The sequence below is a fragment of the Electrophorus electricus genome, chromosome 19, assembly GCF_041902795.1.
Source record: "Electrophorus electricus isolate QZ-2024a chromosome 19, ASM4190279v1, whole genome shotgun sequence".
Lineage (NCBI taxonomy): Eukaryota > Metazoa > Chordata > Actinopteri > Gymnotiformes > Gymnotidae > Electrophorus > Electrophorus electricus.
The window spans coordinates 6,092,509-6,119,135 of record NC_137515.1 but is presented as its reverse complement, the minus strand read 5'-3'; the positions used below and the strand labels follow the sequence as shown (position 1 = coordinate 6,119,135).

The 26,627-nt window shown below is 42.6% G+C and overlaps 1 long non-coding RNA gene across 1 annotated transcript; it reads left to right on the top strand.

Annotated features, from left to right (window-relative positions):
• The first annotated feature begins 17,916 nt into the window (after window positions 1-17,916).
• LOC145652367 (uncharacterized) lies at window positions 17,917-25,089 on the top strand. Its single transcript, XR_014118548.1, has 3 exons — window positions 17,917-18,144; window positions 18,253-19,608; window positions 21,622-25,089. It is a non-coding gene; the product is annotated as an uncharacterized LOC145652367 (long non-coding RNA).
• The last annotated feature ends 1,538 nt before the right edge of the window (window positions 25,090-26,627 follow it).

Genomic DNA, 26,627 nt, shown 5'->3' with positions numbered 1-26,627 from the left:
CACCTGACAGAGGAGGAAAGGTGACACCGTTTTCAGGAGGGACTATGTCTGTACTGTGGGTCTTCAGTACACGTTATCAGGGAGTGTCGTCTTAGACCCAAGAGGTCTACTGCCTTGTCCCATAGAGGAGACATGAACAACAAACCCCATGCCACGGTATGGATCAAACCCATTAAAAATGGTAATGAAGTCTTTTATGTTACCTGTCTATGTTAGGCCTCACACTCCCTCCTTTCTGTTTACAGCCCTGATTGACTCCGGAGCAGAAGGCAATTTTATCCACGCCTGCCTGGTTGAAGATTTAAACATCCCCGTAGAGCCCTTACCTAAGACCCTTCGTCTAGCCGCTATAGACGGGTCTTCAGTAGGGCCTGGTTCTATCACTCTTCACACTACACCAGTCAGACTCACCACTAGCGCCCTTCACTCAGAACTCATCTCACTACTGGTATTAGAAGCCTCGTCCTTCCCAATTATTCTTGGCCTTCCATGGTTGGAACAACATGACCCTAACATATCATGGTCTCAAAGGGAGATCACTCATTGGTTGTCTCAGTGTCAGAAGGATTGTATGATGTTATCTGCAGTGAACCTGTGTTCCACCTCCATAGAAAGCCCGGCTGTTTACCCCACCTTTACTGTTCCTCAAGAGTACCAGGATCTCGCTGTGGTGTTCAGTAAACAAAGAGCTACCTTGTTGCCCCTGCACCGAACATATGATTGTTCCTTTGATCTCCTGCAGGCAGCCATGTTACCAAAATCCCACATATATCCCCTATCCCAAGAAGAGGAGAAAGCCATGGACACTTACATCAGTGAAGCACTAAGTCAAGGCTTCATTCAACCTTACATAGGAAGGTTTACATAGGAAACTTTGTGATGGTATACATCGACGACATCCTCATAAACTCCCAGGATCTGGAATCTCATATGACACATCTGTTCTGTTCTAAAGAAACTCCTGGACAATGGACTGTATGTGAAATGAGAGAAATGCAAGTTCCATCTCACTACTATGCCCTTCTTGGGATATATAATCAGCTAGAGCAGTATCACCATGGATGACAAAAAGATAGAGGCCATTTTCACTTGGCCCACACCCACCACAGTCAAGAAGCTCCAGAGTTTCCTCGGCCTTGCAAATTTCTACAGACACTTCATCAGGAACTTCAGCAGCATTGCAGCTCCTCTTACAGCCCTATTTAAAGAAGCAGCAACCAGACTCCACTGGAGCCAAGAGGCTGAGCGAGCATTTAAACAGCTGAAGGAAGCATTTACTACTGCTCCTTTCCTTCGACATCCTGACCTGTCTATTCCTTTTGTGGTGGAGGTAGACGCCTTGAACATAGGCATAGGGGCTGTTCTATTTCAAAGACAGAAGGATTCTAAACTACATCCTGTGGCGTATTTTTCCCAAAAGCTATCCCTAGCTGAATGTAACTATGGAATAGGTGAATGAGAACTGTTAGCCATCAAACTGGCTTTAGAAGAATAGAGGCACTGGTTGGAGGGGGCCAACCATCCTTTTTTTTAGTGATCACCGGAACTTAAAGTATAGCTGGTTGGCCAAACGATTGAACCCCCGTCAAGCCCATTGGTTGTTGTTCTTTTCTAGATTCGATATCAGGATTATGTATTGCCCAGGGTCCTGCAATACTAAAGCAGATGCCCTGCCCCGCATTCACCTAGGGGAGACAGAGGAGGACTCTAATAACCAAGAAAATATCCTTCCTGCCTGGGTACATTTGGCATCCATACGTTGGGAGATAGACAAAGAAATTGAGCAAGCCTTGCAAGGTACCAACATCCCCCGAGTTTGTCCTGCAGGGAAATGTTATGTACCAGTGTCATGGCAGGATAAGCTGTTAACCTGGGCTCATTCTTCACTCGCTATGGGACATCCCGGTGAAACTGGTGTATTGGTGGGAGACTATCACTAGCGATGTACACAGGTATGTGTCTTCCTGTTCTGTATGCTGCCAAAGTAAAACCCCTAAGACCCTACCTGCAGGAAAACTCATGCCAATCCCCACTCCTGAAAGACCCTGGTCCCATATAGCCGTGGATTTTATCACTGACCTACCCTGCTCAAATGGCAATACTACCATACTTGTGGTAGTAGACCGGTTCCCCCGGGGTGTACATTTCATTGCATTTCCAGGATTGCCCACAGCTCTTCAAACTGAAGAGGCCCTGTTCAACCAGGTGTTCCTCATCTTTGGCATCCCAGAGGACATTTTGTCAGACAGAGGTCTGCAATTCATGGCCCATGTGTGGTCAGCTTTCTTTGAGCACATAGGAGTTGCCATTAGCCTTACATCTGGTTACCACCCTCAGTCCAACGGCCAATGTGAATGAACCAATCAAGAACTAAGCAAGTTCTTGCACTGTTTTTGTTTACATAATCCCTTAGGTTGGTACACCTTCCTTTCTTGGGCAGAAATAGCCCAAAACTCACTTGTGAGTTCTTCCACTGGTATAACACCTTTTGAGTGCTTCCTAGGTTACCGGCCCCCAATGACTTGCTATTACTTGAAGCATATTGCCAAAGTGGTAAAACAGCTGGTTTTTCCAAACATAAACTGTTTTCGATTAAAATCCGTGGTACAGTGTGTATTGTTATACATTACATTACAGTAAAAACAGCATGTTTAGCCATGAATCTGTGTATAAGTCAATTAGACTGCTTGAAAATGTTATTTTGTACTGGGCAGAAGTGAAAGAAGAGAGCTGCTATTACTTACAATGACTATATTTCAGACATAGTAAAACAGTTTTCACTTGCACAAAATATTTCAGATAAAATAAATGATACAACGTGGTTTCCTATGTTTTAAATATTGGTCAAAAACAGTATGTCTTGCATTGCAACAGAGTATAAGTTGATTTTAAGCTTTGGAAAGACTTTTTCCTACCAGGCAGAAGTGAAAGAACTGAGATGCTATTACTTGCTTCATATTGCAAATGTGGTAAAACAGCTGGTTTTCACTTGCACAAACTGTTTTGAGTTAAAAAAAAACATGTTACAACATGTTTTCTTATGCATTACATTTTGCTTAAAAACAATATGTCTTGCATTGAAACAGTATAAGTGGATTTTAAGCTTTGGAAAAACTTTCCTACTGGGCAGACTTGAAAGAACTGAGTTGCTATTACTTGCAACATGTTGCAACTCTGGTAAAACAGCTGGTTTTCACTTGGACAAACTTTTTTCAGTTAAATTACGTGTTAAAAAGTGATTTCCTATGCATTACATTTTGGTTAAAAACAATATATCTTGCATTGAAATAGAGTATAAGCTGATTATAAGCTTTGGAAAGACTTTCCTACTGAGCAGACAAGAACAAAATTAGTTGCTATTACTTGCAACATATTGCAAATGTGGTAAAACAGCTGGTTTTCACTTGCACAAACATTTCTCTGTTAAAATAAATGTTACAATGTGTATTCTTATGCATTACATTATCATAAAAACTGTATGTCTGGCCAGGAATCTGGGTATAAGTCAATTACAATGCTTGGAAACGCTGTTTTGTACTGGGTAGAAGTGAAAGAAGAGAGTTGTCATTACTTACAATGAGTATATTGTAAACATGGTAAAACACTTTTCACTGGGACAAAATATTTCAGATAAAATAAGTGTTACAACATGGTTTCCTATGCATTACATTTTGATTAAAAACAATATGTCTTGCATTGAAAGAGAGTATAAGTTCATTATATGCTTTGGAAAAAAAATTTCATAATGGGTAGACATGAATGAACTGAGTTGTTATTAATTGCACCATATTGCAACATACGTGGTAAAACAGCTGGTTTTCACTTGCACAAACATTTTTCAGTTAAAATACGTGGTTAAAAACAACATGTCTTGCATTGAATGTAAGGGTTGTTGCCAGGCTGAGGCCCCCTCTGGCCACCAGTGTTCCATGCCCGTACCATCTCCTTTTTGGGATTTGTTGTCTCCCACAATAAATTGTGCATGGACCCCGCCAAGGTGCAGGCTGTAGAGAACTGGCCTAGACCCACCTCGGTGCATCTGGTCCTACACTTCCTGAGCTTCGCAAATTTTTATCGCAGGTTCATTAAGAACTTTAGCACAGTTGCAGCCCCACTGATCACGTTGACCAGGAAGGCGTCAGGTCAGTTCTGCTGGTCCACCGAGGCCCAGCAAGCGCTTGATGAACTGAAATGCCGTCTGATCAAGGCCCCTATCCTGCAGCTCCCTGATGCCAAGCTTCTGTTTCTCCTTGATGTGGATGCATCTGAGGTGGGCGTTGGTGCAGTTCTGTCCCAACAGTCCAGAGAGGACAAAAAACTGCATCCCTGTGCCTACTTCTCTTGATGACTGTCCCCAGCGGAACGGAACTACAACGTGGCCGACCGTGAATTAATGGCAGTCAAGCTTGCGCTCGAGGAACGGAGGCATTGGCTGGAGGGGGCAAAACACCCCTTCCTGGTCTGGATGGACCACAAAAACTTGGCCTACATAAAGCAGGCCAAACAATTTAATCCATGCCAGGCCAGATGGGGACTGTTGCCCTTTTGCCCAGTTTGATTTTATCATATCTTACCGGCCAGGCACTAAGACCATAAAACTGGATGTCCTCTTTTGGCAGTGGGAATCCTCGCTGTCTTCTGCTTCGCCCTCAACTGTTATCCCTGGGGCCCGTGTCATAGTGCCAATCCAGTGGGTGGTTTAGAAGGCAGTACGTCAGGCTCTCCTTACTGAACCAGACCCGGGTGGAGGCCCGCCGGGGCAGCTGTATGTCCCTAAGGCGGTTAAAGCTCAGGTCCTCGAGTGGGGACATGCATCCCCCTTTTCTGCGCACCCAGGAGTCACACGGATGCTTGAGTTTCTCTGTCAGTGGTTTTGGTGGTCCCGCATGGAACCTGACATCCGAGCGTTTGTGAACTCCGGTCGCACCTGTGCTCAGTGCAAGGACCCCAGGACAAGGCCCACTGGTCTGTTGCACCTACTGGCTGTGCCTTTGCACCCTTGGTCTCACCTGTCACGTGACTTTATTACAGGGCTGCCCCCATCAGGAGGCAACACAGTGTTTTTGGTGGTCGTAGATAGGTTCTCTAATGCTGGCCACTTCTTTGCACTGCCTAAACTGCCATCGGCGAAGGAGACAGCCAAGTTATTGCTTACCCAGGTGGTCTGTCTTCATGGGCTGCTTAGTGACAGTGTCAAACCGCAGGCCTCAATTCACCAGCCAGTTCTGGGGGGGCCTTCTGTCGGTTGTTGGGGGCGGAAGCTAGCTTGTCCGGCTTTCACCCCAATTCAACAGCCAGACCGAAAGAATTAATCAGGACTTTGAGCGTACCCTCCGCTGTCTGGCCTCTTGGTCCGAGCACCTATTATGGGTGGAGTTTGCCCACAACACCCTGTAGCACTCCTCCTTAAGCATGTCACCATTCGAGTGCTAGTATGGTTATGCTCTGCCCATGTTTCCTGACCAAGAGGCTGATGTGGGTGTTTGGTCCACTGAGCAGACAGTCAGGTGCTGCCGTTTTGCCTGGTGACAGGCACACAGGGCTCTTTTTGTCTGCCGCTGCTGCTCAGAAATGTTATGCCAATAAGAGATGGTGACCGGCGCCAACTTACCAGCCTGGGCAGCGGGTTTGGCTCTCGGCCAAGGACCTGCCTTTGCGTGGGAATCCCCGCAAACTCGCTCCTGGGTAAATTGGGCCGTTCAAGGTCCTTTGCCGCGTTAACCCTGTCACTTATTGGCTTCCCCCATCGTTGAGGGTCCACCCCCCTTTTCACATGTCTCGGCTTAGGCCTGTTTTGTGCTTGTTGGGCCCCTCTGAACCGCCGGGTCTGCGCATGGTGTACATGGTCAAGCGTCTCTTGGACAACTGGTGGGTTCATGCTGGTGTCCAGTATTTGGTGGACTGGGAGGGATATGGGCCCGAGGAGCAGTCCTGGGTCCCCTCCCGTCACATTCTGGACCGTGACCTCATTCGGGATTTTCGGCGGGATCATGCAGCTGGCCTTGGGACATCAGGAGCCGCCCCTTCCAGGGGGGTCCTGTAAGGGTTGGTGTCAGGCCAAGGCCTCCCTCTGGTGGCTGGAGTCAGGCACACCACTAATCAGGCTTCACACCCAGCAGCTGGGATAGTCCTTATATAAGCCCAGTGACCCAGTCATTCACTGCTCGGTCTTTTACTAAAGTTTTGAGCCAAGCTCCTAGCCAGTAACTTTGGGTATCGAGGTCTGTGTGTCCTTGTGCTATGCCTCTTTTCTACTCTGTGAGGGTGTCTGTTTTTACACGTCCCCTCCCTTCTCCAGTTTTCTCCTCTTGAGTTTGTCTCTCTCCCAATGCTTCCATTTGCCATTCAAGTTCCTCCCTGTTTTCTGGTTTTGTTTGGGAAGTTTTAGTTTGGTTTTCCCCAGTGCATTGGGGTTGCCATTTCTTTCCGTGGCATCCTTTTTCTCCCTTTTTCCACGCTTGGCATGGTGGTTAGTTTTTTTCCTTTTGTTTTACTTGATCCAAGCTCTAACTGTTCTGCACACAGGCCCACCATTGTTAGAGCATGGTTGCTCACCCAGTTGGCTATTGGTGTCATCACCTAGCTGACCTACTGCTTGCAAAATATTGCAAATGTGGTAAAACAACTGGGTTTCAGTTGAATGAACTGTTTTCAGTTCTGATTTTTAAACAAAATGTAATGCACAGGAAACCATGTTGTAAAGTATTTTTAACTGAAAGTTTGTAAAAGTAAAAACCACCTGTTTTACCAAGTTTGCAATATGTTGCAAGTAATTGCAAGTCTGTTCTTTCACTTTTTCCCACTATGAAACACACTTTCCAAGCATTGTAATCAATTTGTAATCTGTTACAATGCAAGATATACTGTTTTTAACCAAAATGTAATTCATAAGAAAGCTCCATGTACCATGTATTTCAACTGAAAACAGATTATTAAAGTGAAAATAAACTGTTTTTCAATGTGCACATTGCAAGTTCTTTCAAATTTGATTGTATGTGCAACTCTGTTCTTTCAAATTTGCCCACTATGAAACACCTTTTCCAAGCATTGTAATCAACTTATGCTGTTTTTAATCAAAATGTGATGCCTTGTAAGTGAAAACTGTTTTACCACATTTGCATTTTGCTGATTGTAAGCATTTGTAAGTCTGTTCTTTCAAATTTGCCCAGTATGAAACTCCTTTTCCAAGCATTGTAATCAACTTATACTCTGTTTCAGTGAAGTATATACGGGAGGATATACTGTTTTTAAACAAAATGTAATGCTTTGTAAGTGTGGTGTAAGTGAAAACTGTTTTACCACGTTTGCATTACGCTGATTGTATGTGCAACTCTGTTCTTTCACCTTTGCCCACTATGAAACTCCTTTTCCAAGTATTGTAATCAACTTATACTCTGGTTCAGTGTAAGATATACTGTTTTTAATCAAAATGCATAAGAAAATTCTTGTAAGATGTATTTCAACTTAAAAAAGATTATTCAATTGAAAAAAAAACTGTTTTTCAATGTGCAACTTGCAAGTTCTTTCACGTGTACACAGTACAAAACAGCGTTTCCACGCATTGTAATCGACTTAGATTCTTTGTCAGAGCAAGATATACTGTTTTTAACTAAAATGTAATGAGTAAGAAAACACCGTGTGACATTTTGTTTTACTGAAAACAGTTTGTGGCAGGGAAAACCAGGTGTTTTACCACGTTGAAGTATGCTGCAAGTAATAGCAGCACGGTTCATTCATTTCTGAAAGGAGGAAATAGTCATTGCAAAGCTTATAATCACCTTATACTCTGTTTCAACTCATCATATTGTTTTTAATCAGAAAGGAATGCATAGGAGAACACGTTGTAACACTTATTTAAAAATAAATTCTTATTGTGTAAGTGAAAACTGTGGTGGAAATTCAATGAAACGGGGAGTCAGATGTGGATAATAAGTAAAAAGGTTTTAATAGAAAAGAGATTCCACAGAGTGTGGGGCTCACTACCAAGAGAAGCCCCGAGTCATACAGAGCGTTGCTTAATATACAATTCTAACTGTATGCTTTGACCAATCACGGACTTCCTGCCTCTTTTTGCTATGGCTCATATTCCAATCAGCTTTAAGCGTTGCTTATCTCTTCAGGCCAGCTGGTAACAGTCTGCTTGGGTGTCGTTTCTTCTTTGCAGGCAATAAAACAATTGCAGGCAATAAAACAAGAGAGACATTTCCTGCTTATCTGATCTATTGTCACACACCCTTAACGTTCTTTGCTTACACAAGCATTTTCCCTAGGGAACACAATACTGCTGACTGTATGTGAATCACTGAAGCATATAGTATTTCTTTTACATTTCCCCCCTTTGATTCTCATACAATCATTGACTAAAACCTTCAATTATTATGGTAAAAACATGGAAGTTAACTGGAAGTCATCCTTGTCCCAACATAAGTATGTGTCATATCCGCGATATGAAGAATTCTTTCCTGCACAATTAATTACGTCACATAAGTCAAAAGTCCAGGCAGTAGAACTGCACACCATGTAGTCCAATTCTACTCCTCCATACTTTTGTATACACCAATCTTTAGATGTAATGACACTGATGCGTGATAGTATCAGGCTGATCCACAGGAGGTGCTGCATCTTGCTAGTCCTGCGGTGGCGTTTCTGGTGCCTTTTTACAATGCGTGTGATGCACCCATGTCGCTCTTCCATCGGTCTTGACGGCGGTGTTAGTCGTCAGTAGCACTTGGAATGGTCCTCTCCACCTGGGCTGGTTCCACCGCTTCCTTCTGAAGTCCTTTATCAGCACCCAATCACCTGGTTGATGGGTGTGGAGTGGAGTATTCGTCACCTCGGGAAGGACTGCCTTCACCTGCTTAGACACATGGGAGAGATATTTGTGCAGAGACACACAATACTGCAAAAGTGATTCATTGATCAGGTTAGTATCCCAATCGGGCGGTCCTGTCCCCGTGTTGGGAGGCCGTCCAAACACTATCTCAAAAGCTGATAGCCCTGTTCGCGCCTGCGGTCTGGTTCGACATTGCCACAGAACGAGGGGAAGGCATTTTACCCAATTCATGCCTGTTTCCTGCGTTAATTTAGCTAGACCCCCTTTAATGGTGCCGTTTGTCCGTTCTACTGCCCCTGCACTAGCAGGGTGATAGCTGCAGTGTTTTCTCATATCTACCCCTAGGTATTTGGTCAGAGCCTTTAGCCCCAACGTGGACACTCATTGTGGCAACCCCCACCGGGGAATAATTTCTCTCAGTAGCGCTTTTGCTACTGCATCACTATCTTGTTTTCCCGTTGGGAAGGCCTACACCCACTTGCTAAACATGCACACACACACAAGCATGTATCTCTTCCCTTCTGCTGGTGTTAGTTCTACAAAATCTATTTGCTAATGTTGAAATGGCTCACTAGGCGGCGGGTGTCCGGCGGGTGCGTGTTTGGTATGATTGTCTCCGTGTGGTGTGTTTTGTGCACATACCAAGCATCGGGAACAAAAATTTTTGGTGTGTGTGTTTATTCCTGGTGCATACCAATGTCTCGTTCTACTCTCCACTATCCCCCCTTTGCTCATGTGACTCCTCCCATGAGCAATCTCAATTAGTCCTTTCATATAAGCTGTGGGGAGACAGGGTTTGTTCGTATCTGGGTGTACCCATATCCCGCCTATTTGTTTACACCCCCCTTTTTTCCATTTCACATAATCTTGTGGAGTGGCTTGTTTTTGGATATCCTTGGTAGATATTCTGGTTTCGGTATCTGCTTGTGCCATTTGTGTATGGAGCGGTTGTAACGCTGTGAGTTGAGCTACTTTATCTGCATAAGCATTCCCTTTTGACACGATGTCATCCGCCTTTGTGTGTGCAGCGCACTTTATAATTGCTACTTCCTTTGGTAGTTGAATTGCTTCCAACAGCTCTGCTACTAGGCGGTGGTTCTTTATCTTTGCTCCTGAGCTGGTGAGAAAGTTGCGATATCTCCAAATGGCCCCAAAGTCATGTGCTACTCCCCACGCGTACCGGGAATCGGTCCAGACGTTCACGGTCTTGTCTTATGCTAGTTTACACGCATGTATGAGTGCAGCAAGTCCAGCTGCCTATGCTGAGTAATTAGATGGGAGTGGTTCTGCTTTCACCACTTCTGTGTGTGACACAACAGCATATGCTGCTCGATTAGTGCCTTGAGAGTCATGTTTGGCTGAACCGTCCACAAACAATTACAGGTCTGCATTAAGTATTGGTTCCTCCTTTAAATCTATTCTGGGAGATGTTGCAATTTCTAATACCTGTTGGCAGTCATGGGGCTCTCCCTCCTCCTCTGTAGGCAATAGAGTGGAGGGGTTTAGAGTTGTGCATCGTTTCACAGTAACATTTGGCATGTCTAATAAGGCAGTGTGGTACCTAAGCCATCGCTGAGTGGACAAATGTGCCACCTTTTGATCTTGCAGTATTCTTGGCACTGCATGGGGCACATGTAGGGTAAGCTTGGCGTATCCTACTATATCTTTGGAAGCCATTAGTGCCTTCTCGGCGGCTGCCACAGCTCTTACACATAGAGGTAGGCCTGCTGCGACTGTGTCTAATTTTCCTGAGAAGTAGGCCACCGGCCTTTGTTTGTCCCCATGTTTTTGTGTCAATACACTTGTAATATATTGCCCTTTAACATCCACTGTCTGTTCAAATGGTTTATTTGGGTCTGGGATGCCTAACGCTGGCATGACTTGTAACAGCTGTTTCAGTGTTGTGAAGGCCGTCTCAGCTTCCGGTGTCCATTCCGGCTGTGAGGAATTTTACCCTTTGGTCGGTATTATATCTCTGAGTGGTCCCTCATGTTCTGCATAGGATGGTATAAATGTCCTACAATAGGAACACATTCCTAAAAAGGACAACAGTTGTTTTTTCGTCATGGGCTTTGGTATAGTCAAAATGGCATTCACTCGGTCTTTAGTCAGCATGCGCGTTTGTTCAGTGATGTCATGTCCTAAAAAATGCACTTGCTGCTTACAAAACTGTAATTTGGATTTGGATGCCTTATGGCCTTCCCCTGCTAAATGATGTAGCAGTGCCACCTTGGCTTGTTTACACACTTCTCATGTTCTCCCGCAAATCAAAAGATCATCAACATATTGCAGCAAGGCTATTCCCTCAGGGAGTTCTAAAGCCTCTAGGCTTCGATGTAAGGCGGCATTGTAAATGGTTGGTGATTCACAATACCCCTGACACAATCTCGTGAATGTGTATGGCTTTCCTTCAAAAGTGAAAGCAAACCAAAATTGGCTATCCTTGTGCACAGCTACGCTAAAGAAAGCGTTGGCCAAATCAACTACACTGAACCACTTACTGTCTGGTGGGATCTGAGAGAGAATGGTGTGCGGGTTTGGAACTTCTGGGGCTCTAGGGTGTACTGCCACGTTGACAGCCTGCAAATCCTGCACAAATCTCCATTCATCTCTCCCTGGCTTCTTAACTGGGAAAATTGGAGTACGTACTGGTGAGACTGGGCATGGTACGATAACTCCTGCTCGTTTTAATGATTGGAACACAGGCCTGATACCCTCCACTGCCTCTGGTTTTAGAGGGTATTGGTGCTGGTGTGGTCTGTAATCAGATTTTGGGGTGATGTGGACAGGCTCACATCCTTTTATTAAGCCCACATCATTTTTTCCCTGTGCCCATAACCCTGCAGGAACTGTTTTCAGTTCCTCTTCCTCTTCCTCTGAGAGGGTAACAGAGGCTGCCATAATTATCATATTTGGACTTACAAGCTCGACCCCCCTTTTGCAATTTAGCCTATATGGGGTTGGCATTTTCCACACGTCTATGCTCGGGCTGTACATAATTTTACACTGGGGTTCTTTTATCTAATCAGTTGCGCTCAACACGTGTTTTGTCCACAACCCTACTCTCTGCCAGTCTGGGTCAACATGTGCGCTAGCCAGTGACACATGAGGTGCTGCATGTGAGATTGAATATAAAGATTTCTGTTTATCTGAGAGCTGCACCACTCCTGCAGCCCACTTGCAGTCCCACGCTATGGCTGTGATAATCAAACTGTCGCTGCCTCCTAAGTCAACTTTCTGTTCAAATTCAACGTCACATCCCTCATGGACCTTCATTGTGCAGTGAATAGAGTTACTTTGTTTAATTGTCAGCTCACCAGGTAGCGTGTTAGTAACTTCAGTCATAAAATGTGTAAGTACTTCCCCCGCAGTGCACTGCAATTCATACACATACAAAGGGGCTCCTGCCTCTAGCTGGACTCCCTGTGTAGGTGTTTCCCACGTAACAAATAACCCCTCTGGGTTGCTGCTAATTGTGCACCCAAGTTTACACATTAAATCTCTAGCTAACAAATTAATTGGACAGGTTTCTGATACCAAAAAACTATGTTTAAATTGACTGTTTCCTAAACTACATCGGAGAGGCTCGGACATCCTTTCATCAATGGGATGACCTCCCACTCCATTGTGGATTGTGGATTGTGGGATCCTGGTCTGTGCCCCGTCATATGAGTTATCCTCCTCCGGACAGTTTCTGGCAAAATGTCCAAGCTTTCCACAGTTGTAGCATTCCTGTTCTTTCATCCAATCAGTTTTCCCTCCTTTTCCTCTTCCTCTGCCTCTTCCGCGACCACGTCCCCTGCCACGACTATTTCCTCGTTGCCGGTGTGTAAATACCACAATGGTCAGTGTGGACACGCGTCAGATGGACGAGAAAGTCAGCGACGGGTTCGTCATCTTTCTGTTTGCATGATGCTATCATATCGGTGTTGATGGTGGTTGGATAGGCTGTTTCCACCCTTTCGATGAGTCCTCTTATCATCTCTCCGTATGGGCTATTCAGGTCAGGTTGGCCTTGGGGCGGTGCATTCCACTCAGGCAGGTGGAGACGGACATCTCCATCCACCCAGTTTCTGTCAATGCGGTTATACTGTGGTCCGAGTCGAATCATCAACAACCGTCTCAGTTCAGCCTGTGTTGGTCTGCAGGACTGCATGAATGCCATCAGTTCTTGTCCGAAGCGTCGTCCGCCGATGTCACCTGGCTTGCTCAGGCCGTCGGCCGCTTTCATGATGTCATCTGCAGTCCAGTGACGGTGGACCATAATCACTCCCTCAGGTCCCGACACTTCCACCATCGGGAACTGTGGGGCATAGCCTACCTCAGGCTCTGCAGATGGCTTTATAGTGGCGTGACTTCGAGTGCGATGAGCCACTGGTGAGGTTATTGCCTCCAGTTGTCATCTTATTTCGTCATATGGAGACGGCTTTGGTGTTAATGAAGTCCCTGGTTGGGGATAAGGAGGTGGATTTGCTAGCGCTTGTGGTTGCTGAATCAGCTGGGGGGCTCTCGGCGGGGCGGCATCGAGGTCAGGATCAGCTAAGGAAACACACTGAGACACTTCATTATTACATTTTCTATGCCCTACCTGTTGCTTCTGCCTTTTCTCAGCTTCTTCTAAACACATTTTTGCCTTTTCCAGCATGTCTTCACTGTTCTCAACAAAATATTTCCGCGCTTTCTTATCAGCTTCCCTAGGCTTAACCTTAACTCTTTCAATTAATTTTAACAGGTATGCAACACTTAGAGTCCCTGAGGCATTAAAACCGTAATATTTAATCCAAAATGGGACATGTTTGTTTACATGTTCCCCGTAGTCCTTATTCATTTGAAAGAGTAGGCTACTGGAGAACTTGTCCTTACTGAATTTGTACTCCTTACTGTTGCCCGCACCCATAATAATAATAATAATAATAATAATAATAATATTGATAATTAATTTTTTTTTTTTTGCCGGATCCAGGCAACAAAAGAACAAAGGAAACGTACCTACTCTCTACAATTTTCCTATTCTTATCTTATTATCCACACCATCTACCCCCAATATGGATTAGTTCCGCTCCAGCAAATCGTGCTAGTATACTGAGTCCACTCCTTTCCCTGCGGGGTGTTCTGTCGGCCCGGGCCTATTTCTTACACTAGTACGTCTACTCAGTGTGCCTATTCTCTTAGGCTGGCGGAGTCCCAGACTCCGGAGTCCTCTAGACCCTATTTTTAAGCCCTAGTATCTCATATACTATGCTACATTACAGACCCACCCCATGGTAGACTGAGGCGGATCACTACATCACTTTCTTCTAGGATAAAATTACTGAACTTCACCACTTACTTTCTGTTCGTTAGATCAGGCGGAGCACACCACCGGAGTCAAGCGGGACGTCACTCCCTGGTTAGGTACTTTCCCGTATTCTTGTGGGTTTCCCTCTTTCTCCAGCTCAGTTTTCTCTCTGAGGAGCGTCCTCGAAGTTTAGTCACCACCGCCATATAGTATTTCCTTTACAAAACTCATTTACCTCTTTCGCATTATGCTGACTGTATGTGCAACTCTGTTGTTTCAAATTTGCCCACTATGAAACTCCTTTTCCAAGCATTGTAATCAACTTATACTCTGTTTCAGTGTAAGATATACTGTTTTTAATCAAAATGCATAAGAAAATTCTTGTAAAATGTATTTCAACTTAAAAAAGATTATTGAAGTGAAAATAAACTGTTTTTCAATGTGCAACTTGCAAGTTCTTTCACGTGTGCACAGTACACAACAGCGTTTCCACGCATTGTAATCAACTTAGATTCTGTGTCAGAGCAAGATATACTGTTTTTAACCAAAATGTAATGCATAAGAAAACTCCTTGTAAAATGTATTTCAACTTAAAGCAGATTATTCAAGTGAAAATAAACTGTTTTTCAATGTGCACATTGCAAGTTCTTCCCCGCCACAAACTGCTTTCAGTGAAACAAAATGTCACACTGTTTTCTTATGCATGACATTTGGGTTAAAAACAGTATAACTTACACTGAAACAGAGTATAAGTTGATTACAATGCTTGGAAAAGGAGTTTCATAGTGGGCAAATTTGAAATAACAGTTACAAATGCATACAATCAGCAAAATGCAAATGTGGTAAAACAGTTTTCACTTACACTACACTTACAAAGCATTACATTTTGGTTAAAAACAGTATATCCTCCAGTATATACTTCACTGAAACAGAGTATAAGTTGATTACAATGCTTGGAAAAGGTGTTTCATAGTGGGCAAATTTGAAAGAACAGAGTTGCACATACAATCAGCATAATGCAAACGAGGTAAAACAGTTTTCACTTACACAATAAGAATTTCTTTTTAAATAAGTATTACAACGTGTTCTCCTATGCATTCCTTTCTGATTAAAAACAATATGACGAGTTGAAACAGAGTATAAGGTGATTATAAGCTTTGCAATGACTATTTCCTTCTTTCAGAAATGAATGAACCGTGCTGCTATTACTTGCAGCATACTTTAACCTTGTAAAACAATTGGTTTTCCCTGCCACAGACTGTTTTCAGTAAAATAAAACGTCACACAGTGTTTTCTTATTCATTACATTTTTGTTAAAAACAGCATATCTTGCTCTGACACAGAATCTAAGTCGATAATGTGTGGAAACGCTGTTGTGTACTGTGCAGACGTGAAAGAACTTGCAAGTTGCACATTGAAAAACAGTTTATTTTCACTTGAATAATCTTTTTTAAGTTGAAATACATCTTACAAGAATTTTCTTATGCATTCTTATGAATTTTCTTATGCATAAAATGTAAATGTCTAGTTTTACAACTCTAAGCACAACGAAACAGCATTTCCATCTATTGTAATCAGCTTATACACTGTTTCAGTGCAATACTTTCTTATTCATTACATTTTGGTTAAAAACAGTATATCTTGCTCTGACACAGAATCTAAGTTGATTACAATGCGTGGAAACGCTGTTTTGTACTGTGCACACGTGAAAGAACTTGCAAGTTGCACATTGAAAAACAGTTTATTTTCACTTCAATAATCTTTTTTAAGTTGAAATACATCTTACAAGAATTTTCTTATGCATTTTGATTAAAAACAGTATATCTTACACTGAAACAGAGTATAAGTTGATTACAATGCTTGGAAAAGGAGTTTCATAGTGGGCAAATTTGAAACAACAGAGTTGCACATACAGTCAGCATAATGCAAAAGAGGTAAATGAGTTTTGTAAAGGAAATACTATATGGCGGTGGTGACTAAACTTCGAGGACGCTCCTCAGAGAGAAAACTGAGCTGGAGAAAGAGGGAAACCCACAAGAATACGGGAAAGTACCTAACCAGGGAGTGACCAGGTTTACGGAGGGAGTGTCCTCATAGGACAACGACGCCTCTCTGAAAGCCCCCCCAAGGGAGAATCCCCATGGAGGACCAGCTCCACCTGCCTCTCAAAGGCATTCAGGTCCAGGACACTGCAGTCCCTTACTCACCTAACTGACACACACACATACAAACAAGGAGACATTTGGAAGCAGGGGCCGTATCGTGACAGTATGTAAGTAGGATTGCTGAGCTTGTGAAACATTTACATTTACATTTACGGCATTTAGCAGACGCTCTTATCCAGAGCGACTTACAAAAGTGCTTTGTCATTTACTCATAGAATATATCCAAGTACAGTATAGTAGGTTAGAATTAAACATACCAATGAACTAGAATACTGTAGAATACAGGGATGAATGCTGATACCTAGAAGTGCAAAATACATAAGGTCTATCTTAAACAATGATAAATGCTATAAACAATAAGTGCTAGAGTTTGTTAAAAAGCATAAATGCCCTACAATAAGTATTTAAATTAGTCAGTCAATAAGGGAGCAGTGTCAGTTGTCCTTTAAATATTCTGCAAATAAATGGGTCTTCAGTCTGGGTTTGAAGACTGCAAAGGACTCTGCTGTCCGGACAGCAAGCGGGAGTTCATTCCACAATCTTGGAGCCAGGACAGAAAATAGTCTCGATGCTTGTGGTCCATGAGACCCGAAGCAAGGTATTTCAAGCCGAGCCGTACTTGAGGTTCGAAGTACTCGAGGTACAGATCGGGCTTTGACCATTGACCTCATGTATGAAGGGGCTGGTCCATGAAACCAATTTTAAACATCTTATGTGTAGTATAATGTACTCCATGCATTATTTTGTAGTGAATGCATTGTAGATTAGTGTTGCAGGTGTGGTTACAAACAAAACCACCCTCCCACTGCACGTGGCAGGCCAAACCACGTGACTCGGGGGAGGTGAGCGTTCCGTGACAGTGAGAGTCCACTAAGACCAAAACATAATTTCTTGCGACACTATCCAGCACTAATTTTTAAATTTGGCCCCTTGATTAGGTTGTGGACAATGCGTTTTGAAAGTAAACGCAGCTACTTCAAAAGGTGTGCCAGGCATTTGAAAAACTTTAAAAAATATCTGCCTAAATTTATCCAAAAGACAGAAGATGTTTCAGGCATGTTTCAGGCCAGCTGGACCTGGACGTTGTCAGCTTCTGCAAGTCAAAGACAGTTGTACCTTCTACCCCAACCTTTACAGTGATGCAATTAAACATGCAGTTAGAGAGTTTGGCTTTTCAGAACACAATACTAGTGTTTCCACAGAGGTGCAGTGTAAGGGTGCATCATATAAAAAAGGACATTTTCTTGTGTCAAAAAATGATGAGCACATGGAGTTTGGAGAACTTCTCATTATTTTAATTCAAAATGATGCATCTGTGTATTTTGTAATGGATATACATAACGCTGACGTTCATTTTGAATACCATCTGTACTTTGTGACAAAACACAGTTCAAGGCTGGAATGTCTTAACATTAACAACTTGGTAGATTTTTACCATCATACATTGTTAATGGGCACCAAGTCCTTCCACTGAAACACAGTGTATTGTCGAGGTAAACATGATCTGTGATGGAAACCATACTAAAAATTCACACATACTATGTAAGAAACGTATCACAAAATGAAAAGGTTTTTTTTATATATACACATACTTGATATCAGTGTAATGACAGTTTTTCCTTTTATTTGTACAGTAAGCAATCATCCATGATTCCAGAAATGACTGACTTGGGGCAAACATGGTTACACACCGCCATCAGTGAGGTCTTGCCTGACCTTCCAGAGATGATGAAGGATATTCTAGAAGAGACCTAACATTCCCTTGGGGTGGAGACATGATGATTTTAAGTTTACCGAGGAAGCCGATTTGCTGTCAGCATTGAGGCCAATTCAAGCCCGCAAAGTCCTGGCTGCTTGGAAGCTGAGCTGTATGTCAAAAGCAGTCATAGTAGCATGCATTCAAGTTAAATCTAAAATATAAAAGAATTCATATTATATTCTTAGAAATAATCTTCTGTGTATGTGTTTTTTTGCAGGCCAGACTGCTGAAACCAGTAGCTCTTCTGTTGGTGCCTCACCAGGACCACCTGCATTCTTGCAGTCACTTTCACCCAGAAATTCATCCTCAACCTCATCCAGCAGCTGCCAAAGCCCTGATATAGACTGGATGGATACCTTTATGACCCCATGGGATAAGTTCCCAGAGGAACTGATGCAGTCATTGGAGAGAGGAAAAAGTCCTAGTCCACGATTGCGAAAGGAAATTGTCCGTTGTAACGTTGAGTGTACGGGGATACATGATTACAAAACAAGGGCTGGGATAAATGAAGGCAAACAGGAGTATCAAGCTATAACAAGACTCTAGGAAAATGATATGTACGCATAGAGTCAAGAAACATTCACAATGAACAGCAACCACACAGTGATCAAGGCATGGTTTAAATGCATGAACTAAACGAGGGACAGGTGTTAAAAATTAAGCGTGGGTCGGAGAAAACGAAACTACGAAATGGAACTAAGGTACACAATACAGGGAAAAACACGGAAGCTGGGAGGGAGTAATCATGACATCTAGATTATGGTGCGTGAGTGAAAGAGTTTGGCGTAAGAAAAAGGAACTACTGAAGTTGCCAAAAAGATGGTAACAAAATATCCTATATCTCTGCAAGACATAACGGAGACGTGATCGGTCCAGGGTCTCACTCTCTAGTCAAGCAATTACAAAATAGGGTAGATAATTTGAAGTGATCTACAACCCCAAGAATAAGAAAACAAAAGCATTACACTAATGAGTCTGATACAGATGAGGTTCCTCCAGAACGGAGAGCAGCAATCCAGGATACATATGGGTGCATTAACTGGGATCTAAAATTCTTGCCTCTTGGAGAGAACCCAGAAAGACAACAGGAGAAGAAAGAATAACTGAAGATGATGTCTCAGCAATCCGATGCAAATTCACATGAGGTCAAACTTCTAATGAAGATGACTTTCTACATACAACGTAAACACGTAAACCACAGGAAAAATATAAAATACCTCAAGGATTAGTGGCCATTTTTGTTCGATGAACTTGGCATGGCTTTCCACTTTAAGGATCTCACCAGAATTAGGCTTAATGAAACTCACACAGAATGTGGATCTGAAGGGCAAAAAGTCTCCTGAACTACTGTGTGTGAACAGGAACAAAAAGTTCCTACAGGCTGTAACAAAGTTCAAAGTGATAAGGGGAGAGCTGAGTGGCTGCTCTGAAGACATCAAAGTGATGGGGCTGCTTCTGCTGTCCTACTTTGCTCAGAAGGAAGATGTGATGTTCTGTTATGTGGAGGACATATGCCTGGCAGGGGAAGTACAGATGGACCAAGTTCAGTTGAATCCCACCATTGTTGCGTGTGGTAAGTTAACATTTTTTCTTGGTCATTCTTTTATTCTCTCTTTTGAATGTTGGCTAACAGCAAGTATATCACTGCATTTAAGCTTAGTCAAAGTGACTCAGGCACTACATTAGTCTCCCCTAAACCTGCACATACACTGATTTCTGTATTGATGGTAAGCAATTTAACTGACCTTGAAAATATAAAAATATATAAAATCATTGTTTTGTGAAATGTTTCAGAAACTTGTTTTAATTTTGTCTGAATTATTTATCTTCTCCACACAAACAGTTTTCAGTGTTTTTATCTGCCTTACTAAGAATATGTCGGTGACCAACATCACAACAGCAACATAAGGTTGTGGGGTTTTTTTATTTTGTTTTTTTCTTCAGATTTTAAGCTTTTTGTCTGGTATAGATTGGGTTATGGGTGTAACGTTGGCCAGAGTGCCACAGGGCACGGGTCAGAACGCACAGACTCCCCTGACGTTGTGAAACATTTATTAACGAATAACATAAAAGACAATGGTGGCACATAGTAACGACGTTAAACACGAACACACTTAAACGGAACATCAGTGCGAATACGCATAAACGGTTTACGTCGACACTAACCGTGACATAAGCAAAGGACATCAACAATGACCAATGAAGAGGCACACACAGAAGGGGGTTTAGATAGACAGAACACTTAACCCTGTGCAGGTGTGTTTCAAGACGGAGGGCGTTGCTACATATGCATGTGAACCCCCCTGCATGCGGCAGGCCGTACGACGTGACTCGTGGGGGGAGAGAGCGTCCAGTGACGATGGGTCTATCTGAGATTGGCTTGTGAGTCTATTTGAGATTGAGTTATGGAGACCTGCTTTTTGAACAACATGGTTTTGCACAGAATATGTCTCTCGGCATGAACGTTTTAAGGAATTTGACATCAAACTTTGAGAACTTTGTTTTTGCTTTCTTGTGTGGTTTTAGAAATGTTGCTGAAGATCGGGGAAAAGGTGTTGATTTGTACTCCGTATATTCTAGCCTTCATGTTTTTAGCCCTGATTTTTCCCTAGTCTTTGTTATAGCCTGCTTCCCCTGTTTGCTTCCGTGTGTTTGTTTTGTGTGGAGGAAAAATCAATAGGACTTGAGCCAGATGTGCAGATGAACGAGCTTTATTGGTTCTGTCCCTTATGCATCGAGGGAGAGAAGCCTCAAACTTCTCTCTCACATGAGTTCATATACCCCCACCATTCCCCGTTGTTCTCTCATGAGGTAATCTCGTGACTCCAGGTGCCAGGCCTCTGAACCGTCCTTGAACATTCTTTCCTGCTAAAAACAAGTTGTTACTCCCTGCTGCTGCACCCCTGCCCAGCAACAGTTAAGCGATAACTGTCATACTCCATCACTTCTCTATTCGCCTTTCTTGCAGACTGGTCGAGATGAGGGCAAAGGTCACATAAAGGTCACATATTCCTTAGTCCTCCTTTAAGCAAGCATTAAGCATTTTCCCTCACATTTTGTTAATCATGTATCCCCGTACTCTCAGTGTCAGCTCATTGACCCTGGACTGCCTTAACGACTCTGATTCTGGATTTGGCCCTATTAAATCTCGCTCTTCTCCGCGCATGCGTCCGCCTCCTTACCGTTCAATGTTACGGAATGAACAGCCACACAAGGACGCAGCGAGAGAGCGAGACTCTGGAAGGTGATTTCGCTGGGACAAAATTCTGGCTTTTTCTAGACAGTCACCAAACCAGAGACAGCAAATCCCCTGGTGCTGCAGGTACATGGGCATCTCGTCATTCCTAGAAGAAGCAGAATCTCGTGATAATGACGAGATCCCAGGTAAGCGCCGAGAGTCTACCCGTCTTGACCGACGCTGCAGGGGGGAGCGGCCTGCAGCGCAAGACGTGAATAGGCGGAGTGAATGCACAGATAACCTGTCTAACATCACTCGGTGGGTGCTCAAGTGTAAAAATGAGCTCTCCGTAGTTCCTGTGCACCTTGAGAACTGCTGAGAAGGTTCTGTGTCTGTGTGTTACTCCAGGGTCACCCCACCAGTATCTGTGCCTATCCCGCAAACCACCCAGTATGAGCCCATACCCGGCGTGAGAGACGCCGCTCGTCCTGATCCTCCTGGTCCTCTTCCCGGCATGAGAGATGCTGCCCGTCCTGATCTGGTTCCTGTTCCCGTCGTGAGAGATGCCGCCCGTCCTGATCCCTTTCCTGTTCCCGTCGTGAGAGATGCTGTGGTGCAAAAATGAGAGTACATCAAACACAGACAGCCTTATGCATTGAGTAGTAAAAAGTTTATTGAGTTCTGTCCCCTGTATAACAGAGAAAGAGAACTGACACGCAGTACAAGTCCCCCTCCCCTTATACACAGAGAAGAAAAGAAAGAAAAAAGAAACAACAGCTCCTACAAGGTATCTGAACTTTATGTTTTGGTTAGCCTGAGCGCAGGTGGTGTCTTCTATCTCTACGGTTAGGACAGCATGTGAGCTGCTGATGTCCTTGCCTCTCGCGCCTATCTACGGACTGTTATGCTGTGACTATAGAAGCACAAAGCAAAGTAAAGCGAAGCAAAGTAAATGTCCACAACAGACGCCACGTGTCCTGATCCTGGTCCTGTTCCCGGCGTGAGAGACGCCACCCGTCCTGATCCTGGTCCTGTTCCCGGCGTGAGAGACGCCACCCGTCCTGATCGTGGTCCTGTTCCTGGCGTGAGAGACGCGGCCCGTCCTGTGCCGGCTCCGGTTCCCGACATAGTGGATGCCGCCTGTCCTGTTACCACGTCTGTTCCCATAGCCGTGCCCCCAGACCCGCCTGTTCCTGGAGTGGAGGGAGCCACTCCACGTGGCCTCGTGCCAGGCCTGTCCCCCTAGTCGCTCCTCGAAGCTCTCCTGTGTCTTCTACTTCCACCGCCCATGGGTTCCCACCTGTATTGCCTCGGCCTGTTTCTCCTGTTTCCAGTATGCCTGCTGTTTCTCCGTTGTTGTCTGCACCTACTGACCTGTTGTTTTTGCCTTCTCTGTTGCCTGGTTTTGTTTTTGCTCCTGTTACAGAAAGTCTTCTCAGTTTCCCACCATATGTTTTTCTATATTTCTTTCTTTCATGTCTCTTTCCTATGCTTTCATTCCATCTTCCCCTAACCAGGGTAATTTCAGTTCAGTAAGATGATCACTAATCGGTCACATGTTCTCCATTCTAATTTTTTGTGAAGTACACATTCTAAAAATGTATACGCTGGGAAATTACACATGATTTTGTTAACTACTTCTGGCTTAATAAATTCTTGGCAAGGCAAGTTATTGTCTGATATATATATTTTTTTTTTTTCTATACTGTAAAATTCTTTATCTGTGTGCACTAGATGACATTTTTCACGTTTATGGTAAAAATCCAACATCCGTATGATGGCAATTTAAATAAAATCATCTTAGAAGTGCTCTCAGTTTGCATTTAGTGTACAAGAATAGATTGTTTTTCACTGAGTGATTTTCTCATCAAGAGATGAGAAATCCTTAATTAGTTTTACAGTTTATATTTAGACAGATTATAGGTAGAGTCTTAGAACAGGATTTAAAGCCTTTGTAATAGATATAATAGTAATAAATGAATTATAGAGAAAATTCAAATGCAGTGTTTAGATGTTGCTTTGACTGAAACTCCTGCCATTAATATATCAAATGACCAGTACATTATACAAAACCTTTGAGTATAATTAGCAGAAAAAAAATCAGTTAAATGACAGTCTTATAAGGAGGATTTTACAGTTAAATAATGTTGTTTCGTTTGACAACTGCATGTAAATATTACTGAAATTATTTGTTTAATATCAGTGTAATCATGTTAATTGAGCAAAAATGGCTGTTGGATTTACTGGTTCAAAATGTACTTTTTTGTCAATTACAATGTACACTTTACAGATTGTTCTTTAAAATTGTTTACAAGTTTACTGTATTTTTACAGAACTGTTCCGGCAAGCAGAGCTGCCAACTTTTTTTTTTTTTAAATGTATAGTGTGTGATTGCCAACAGTCCAGACCTGCTGAATTTCTATATATTTTCTCAAGCCAAAAATGAGTTCGCACTGCCTGCGTCTCACAACAAATCACTATATGATTATTTTATTTGTTTCGCTGAATTCAACCATTTATTAATATGTTGACTCAACCATAACTTTTTTGAGTAAATAAAATTTACGTGGTTCCAAAATTATATTAATCGCCACTCATTGTTTATATTTCTTATCGTGTAATACTTTAATCCCACCTTCTCCTATTGCTACTATTTTAATATGTCCGTAATATGTACGATCTCTACTGCTGTAACTGTCACCAGTTTTATATTCTGTACCTCTGTCATTTACTTTATATTATGTTTATTACTAAAACAACGTCAATATATTTTGCGTGCACACATTTTATACTTCAATGTTATTAATCACGTTTAAACAGATCTGTCTGTGTATCCATTCACTTCCTTTGTTAAATTAGGGACTTCCCCTATACGACCATACCACAGTAATCTTAATTATAACCCGGAAAAACTGTTAAGATGGTAGTCGTGGTATAACGATACTTTATTGCAGGTGATGAATTAACTCGCGATGGCCACATCAAGACAAACAGTTGAAAACAAAACAATTAACATTTATCTCAGCGCTATTTTCCTCACGAGCTCTATTATTATTCTCTTCTCGTTTATTCTCTTTATTCTCTGCGCATTTTCTTTACTTCACTCGTAGACAAAAACAACTGGAACAACGACAACATTTAACATTTATCGCGTCAGCGCTCTTTTCTCTGGAGCTTTCTATTTCTCTTTATTTTTCTTTATTCACTCTATTCACTTTCCCTGTATATATATATTTTTTAAAACTATTTTCGCAGCGGCTGGTTTTCTGTGTCTTACTCTTGTTTTTATTGGATTCAGACTCTGGTCACAGAACAAAGCAGCTTTGGCTCATCCATCAGCTGCTGCTTTATCCTGCCGACAGCGTGGGTCCGTTGCCAGTTGATCCAATAGATCCAACTGATCCCCGTACGGGCCACCAATTAATGTCGTTCCTTAATGTTTCCCATTCTCCAGTTACTTTATTAAGTACACTTTAAATAGAAAATAAAGATGCAGACTCAAGAACTAATTGAAGAGAATAGCCGGTCTTTATACTGAGCTCAATGTTACAAACGAGGCATTAGCCACAGAACTCTCGAAGAGGCTTTCAAGTCTTTTAAAAACGGAGATCTTTTCCAGCACTAATGAAGTTATTTCTCACAGGAACAGGTCATTTATTAGAGGTCATTTATTAATATTTATTAGAGAACGCAATCGGAATCCAAAAAGAGGCCAGGGTCGAAAATCCAGGAAATTTGTCTACGATGCAACCAAAACCAGACAGGGAACAGGCGAAGAGAGTAGTCCCGACCCACAGGCGGATTTTCAACAAAACAGAAGCAACAAACACACTGACAAACGGCTCAGAAACGTAAAATGAATTGACGACACTTGGCAACGACTGAACACAAACACGGGGTTTAAATCCAGAGACTAAAGGGGGGGGGGGGTAATAAACTAGTTAGAGGGCGGAACCAAAACAAGAAAACACGAGGAAACAAAACTAGGAAGTACTAGGAAGTAAATAAACAGGGCCGTTGCCGTGGGAACCGCGACACCAAATACCCGATTTTCACCCCCCCCCCCCCCACACACACACACAATTCCCGTAATAGTGCAGGTGGCTAATACGTAAACATGTACATTTCCAATTTGTCTGTTCGTCTCTGTGTCTCTCTTTTTTCCCTCTATCTCTCCTATTCCCGTTTTCCCCACGTTATTTATGCCTGTTCATGCGTTTTATACCCCTTATAGTTGGACACAGTGAGAAATTATAAAAATAAATAAATGAATGAATCTATCTATCTATCTATCTATCTATCTATCTATCTATCTATCTATCTATCTATCTATATATATATATATATATATATATATATATATATATATATATAAAGTTCTAAAAGTCCTCCGATGGTCGGGGGCGGGGGTTAAAGCAAAAACAAATTTATGAATTTTCAATATTTCGCACGTACTTTAAATAAAATATTTAGTTATGATTTACATATTAGATTTTTTAGGCCTTCTAAATGTTTACTTTTGATACATTCAATAACTAACGTTAATGCGATTTATGTTACCTAGCATTAGGCTACTGAAAATGAAGGTTGCTGCGTTTATCAAACTATTAGTATTTATTTAATGATCCAGTGTGACCAGCATATGGACGATTTTTGAAAAATGCTTTAACTAGCTAATATATTGAAATGTTAGGCGTTGTTAAAGCCTAGTATAGTTAATAGACTAAAACAGACCCAAGCCTCGCATTCACGCTATTAACGCGTTCGGTTAATTGTTTTTTAAAAGAACGTCCACTGTTACGTAAAAAGCAAGTTGTGGTTGATCTCCATTATGAAGCTAAATTCTTCCATTAAACATTTTGGCACTGTTGAATGCTGGTTCATTTTGAAAACTGTTTTATAATTCGTGTAGTTAGATCATTTGGCTCACGAAGATGAATCCATGTGCTCCAAGTTATCCGATGGCCTCGTTGTACGTCGGAGACCTTCATCCAGATATTACCGAGGAAATGCTATACGAGAAATTCAGTCCTGCTGGCCCAATAGTCTCCGTACGGATTTGCAGGGACGCGATGATCCTCCGCTCACTTGGATACGCATACGTGAACTTTCAGCAGCAGGCAGATGCTGAGCGTGCTTTGGACACTATGAACTTTAACATCATCAAAGGCAGGCCTGTGCGAATTATGTGGTCCCAGAGAGACCCCTCTCTGAGGAAGAGTGGAATTGGCAACATCTTCATCAAGAACCTTGACAAGTCTATTGACAGCGAAGCTCTTTACGACACATTCTCTGCCTTTGGGAACATCCTTTCCAGCAAGGTGGTGTGTGACGAGAATGGCTCTAAGGGCTACGGCTTTGTGCACTTTGAGACCCGTGAGGCTGCGGAGAGAGCAACTGAGAGACTTAATGGC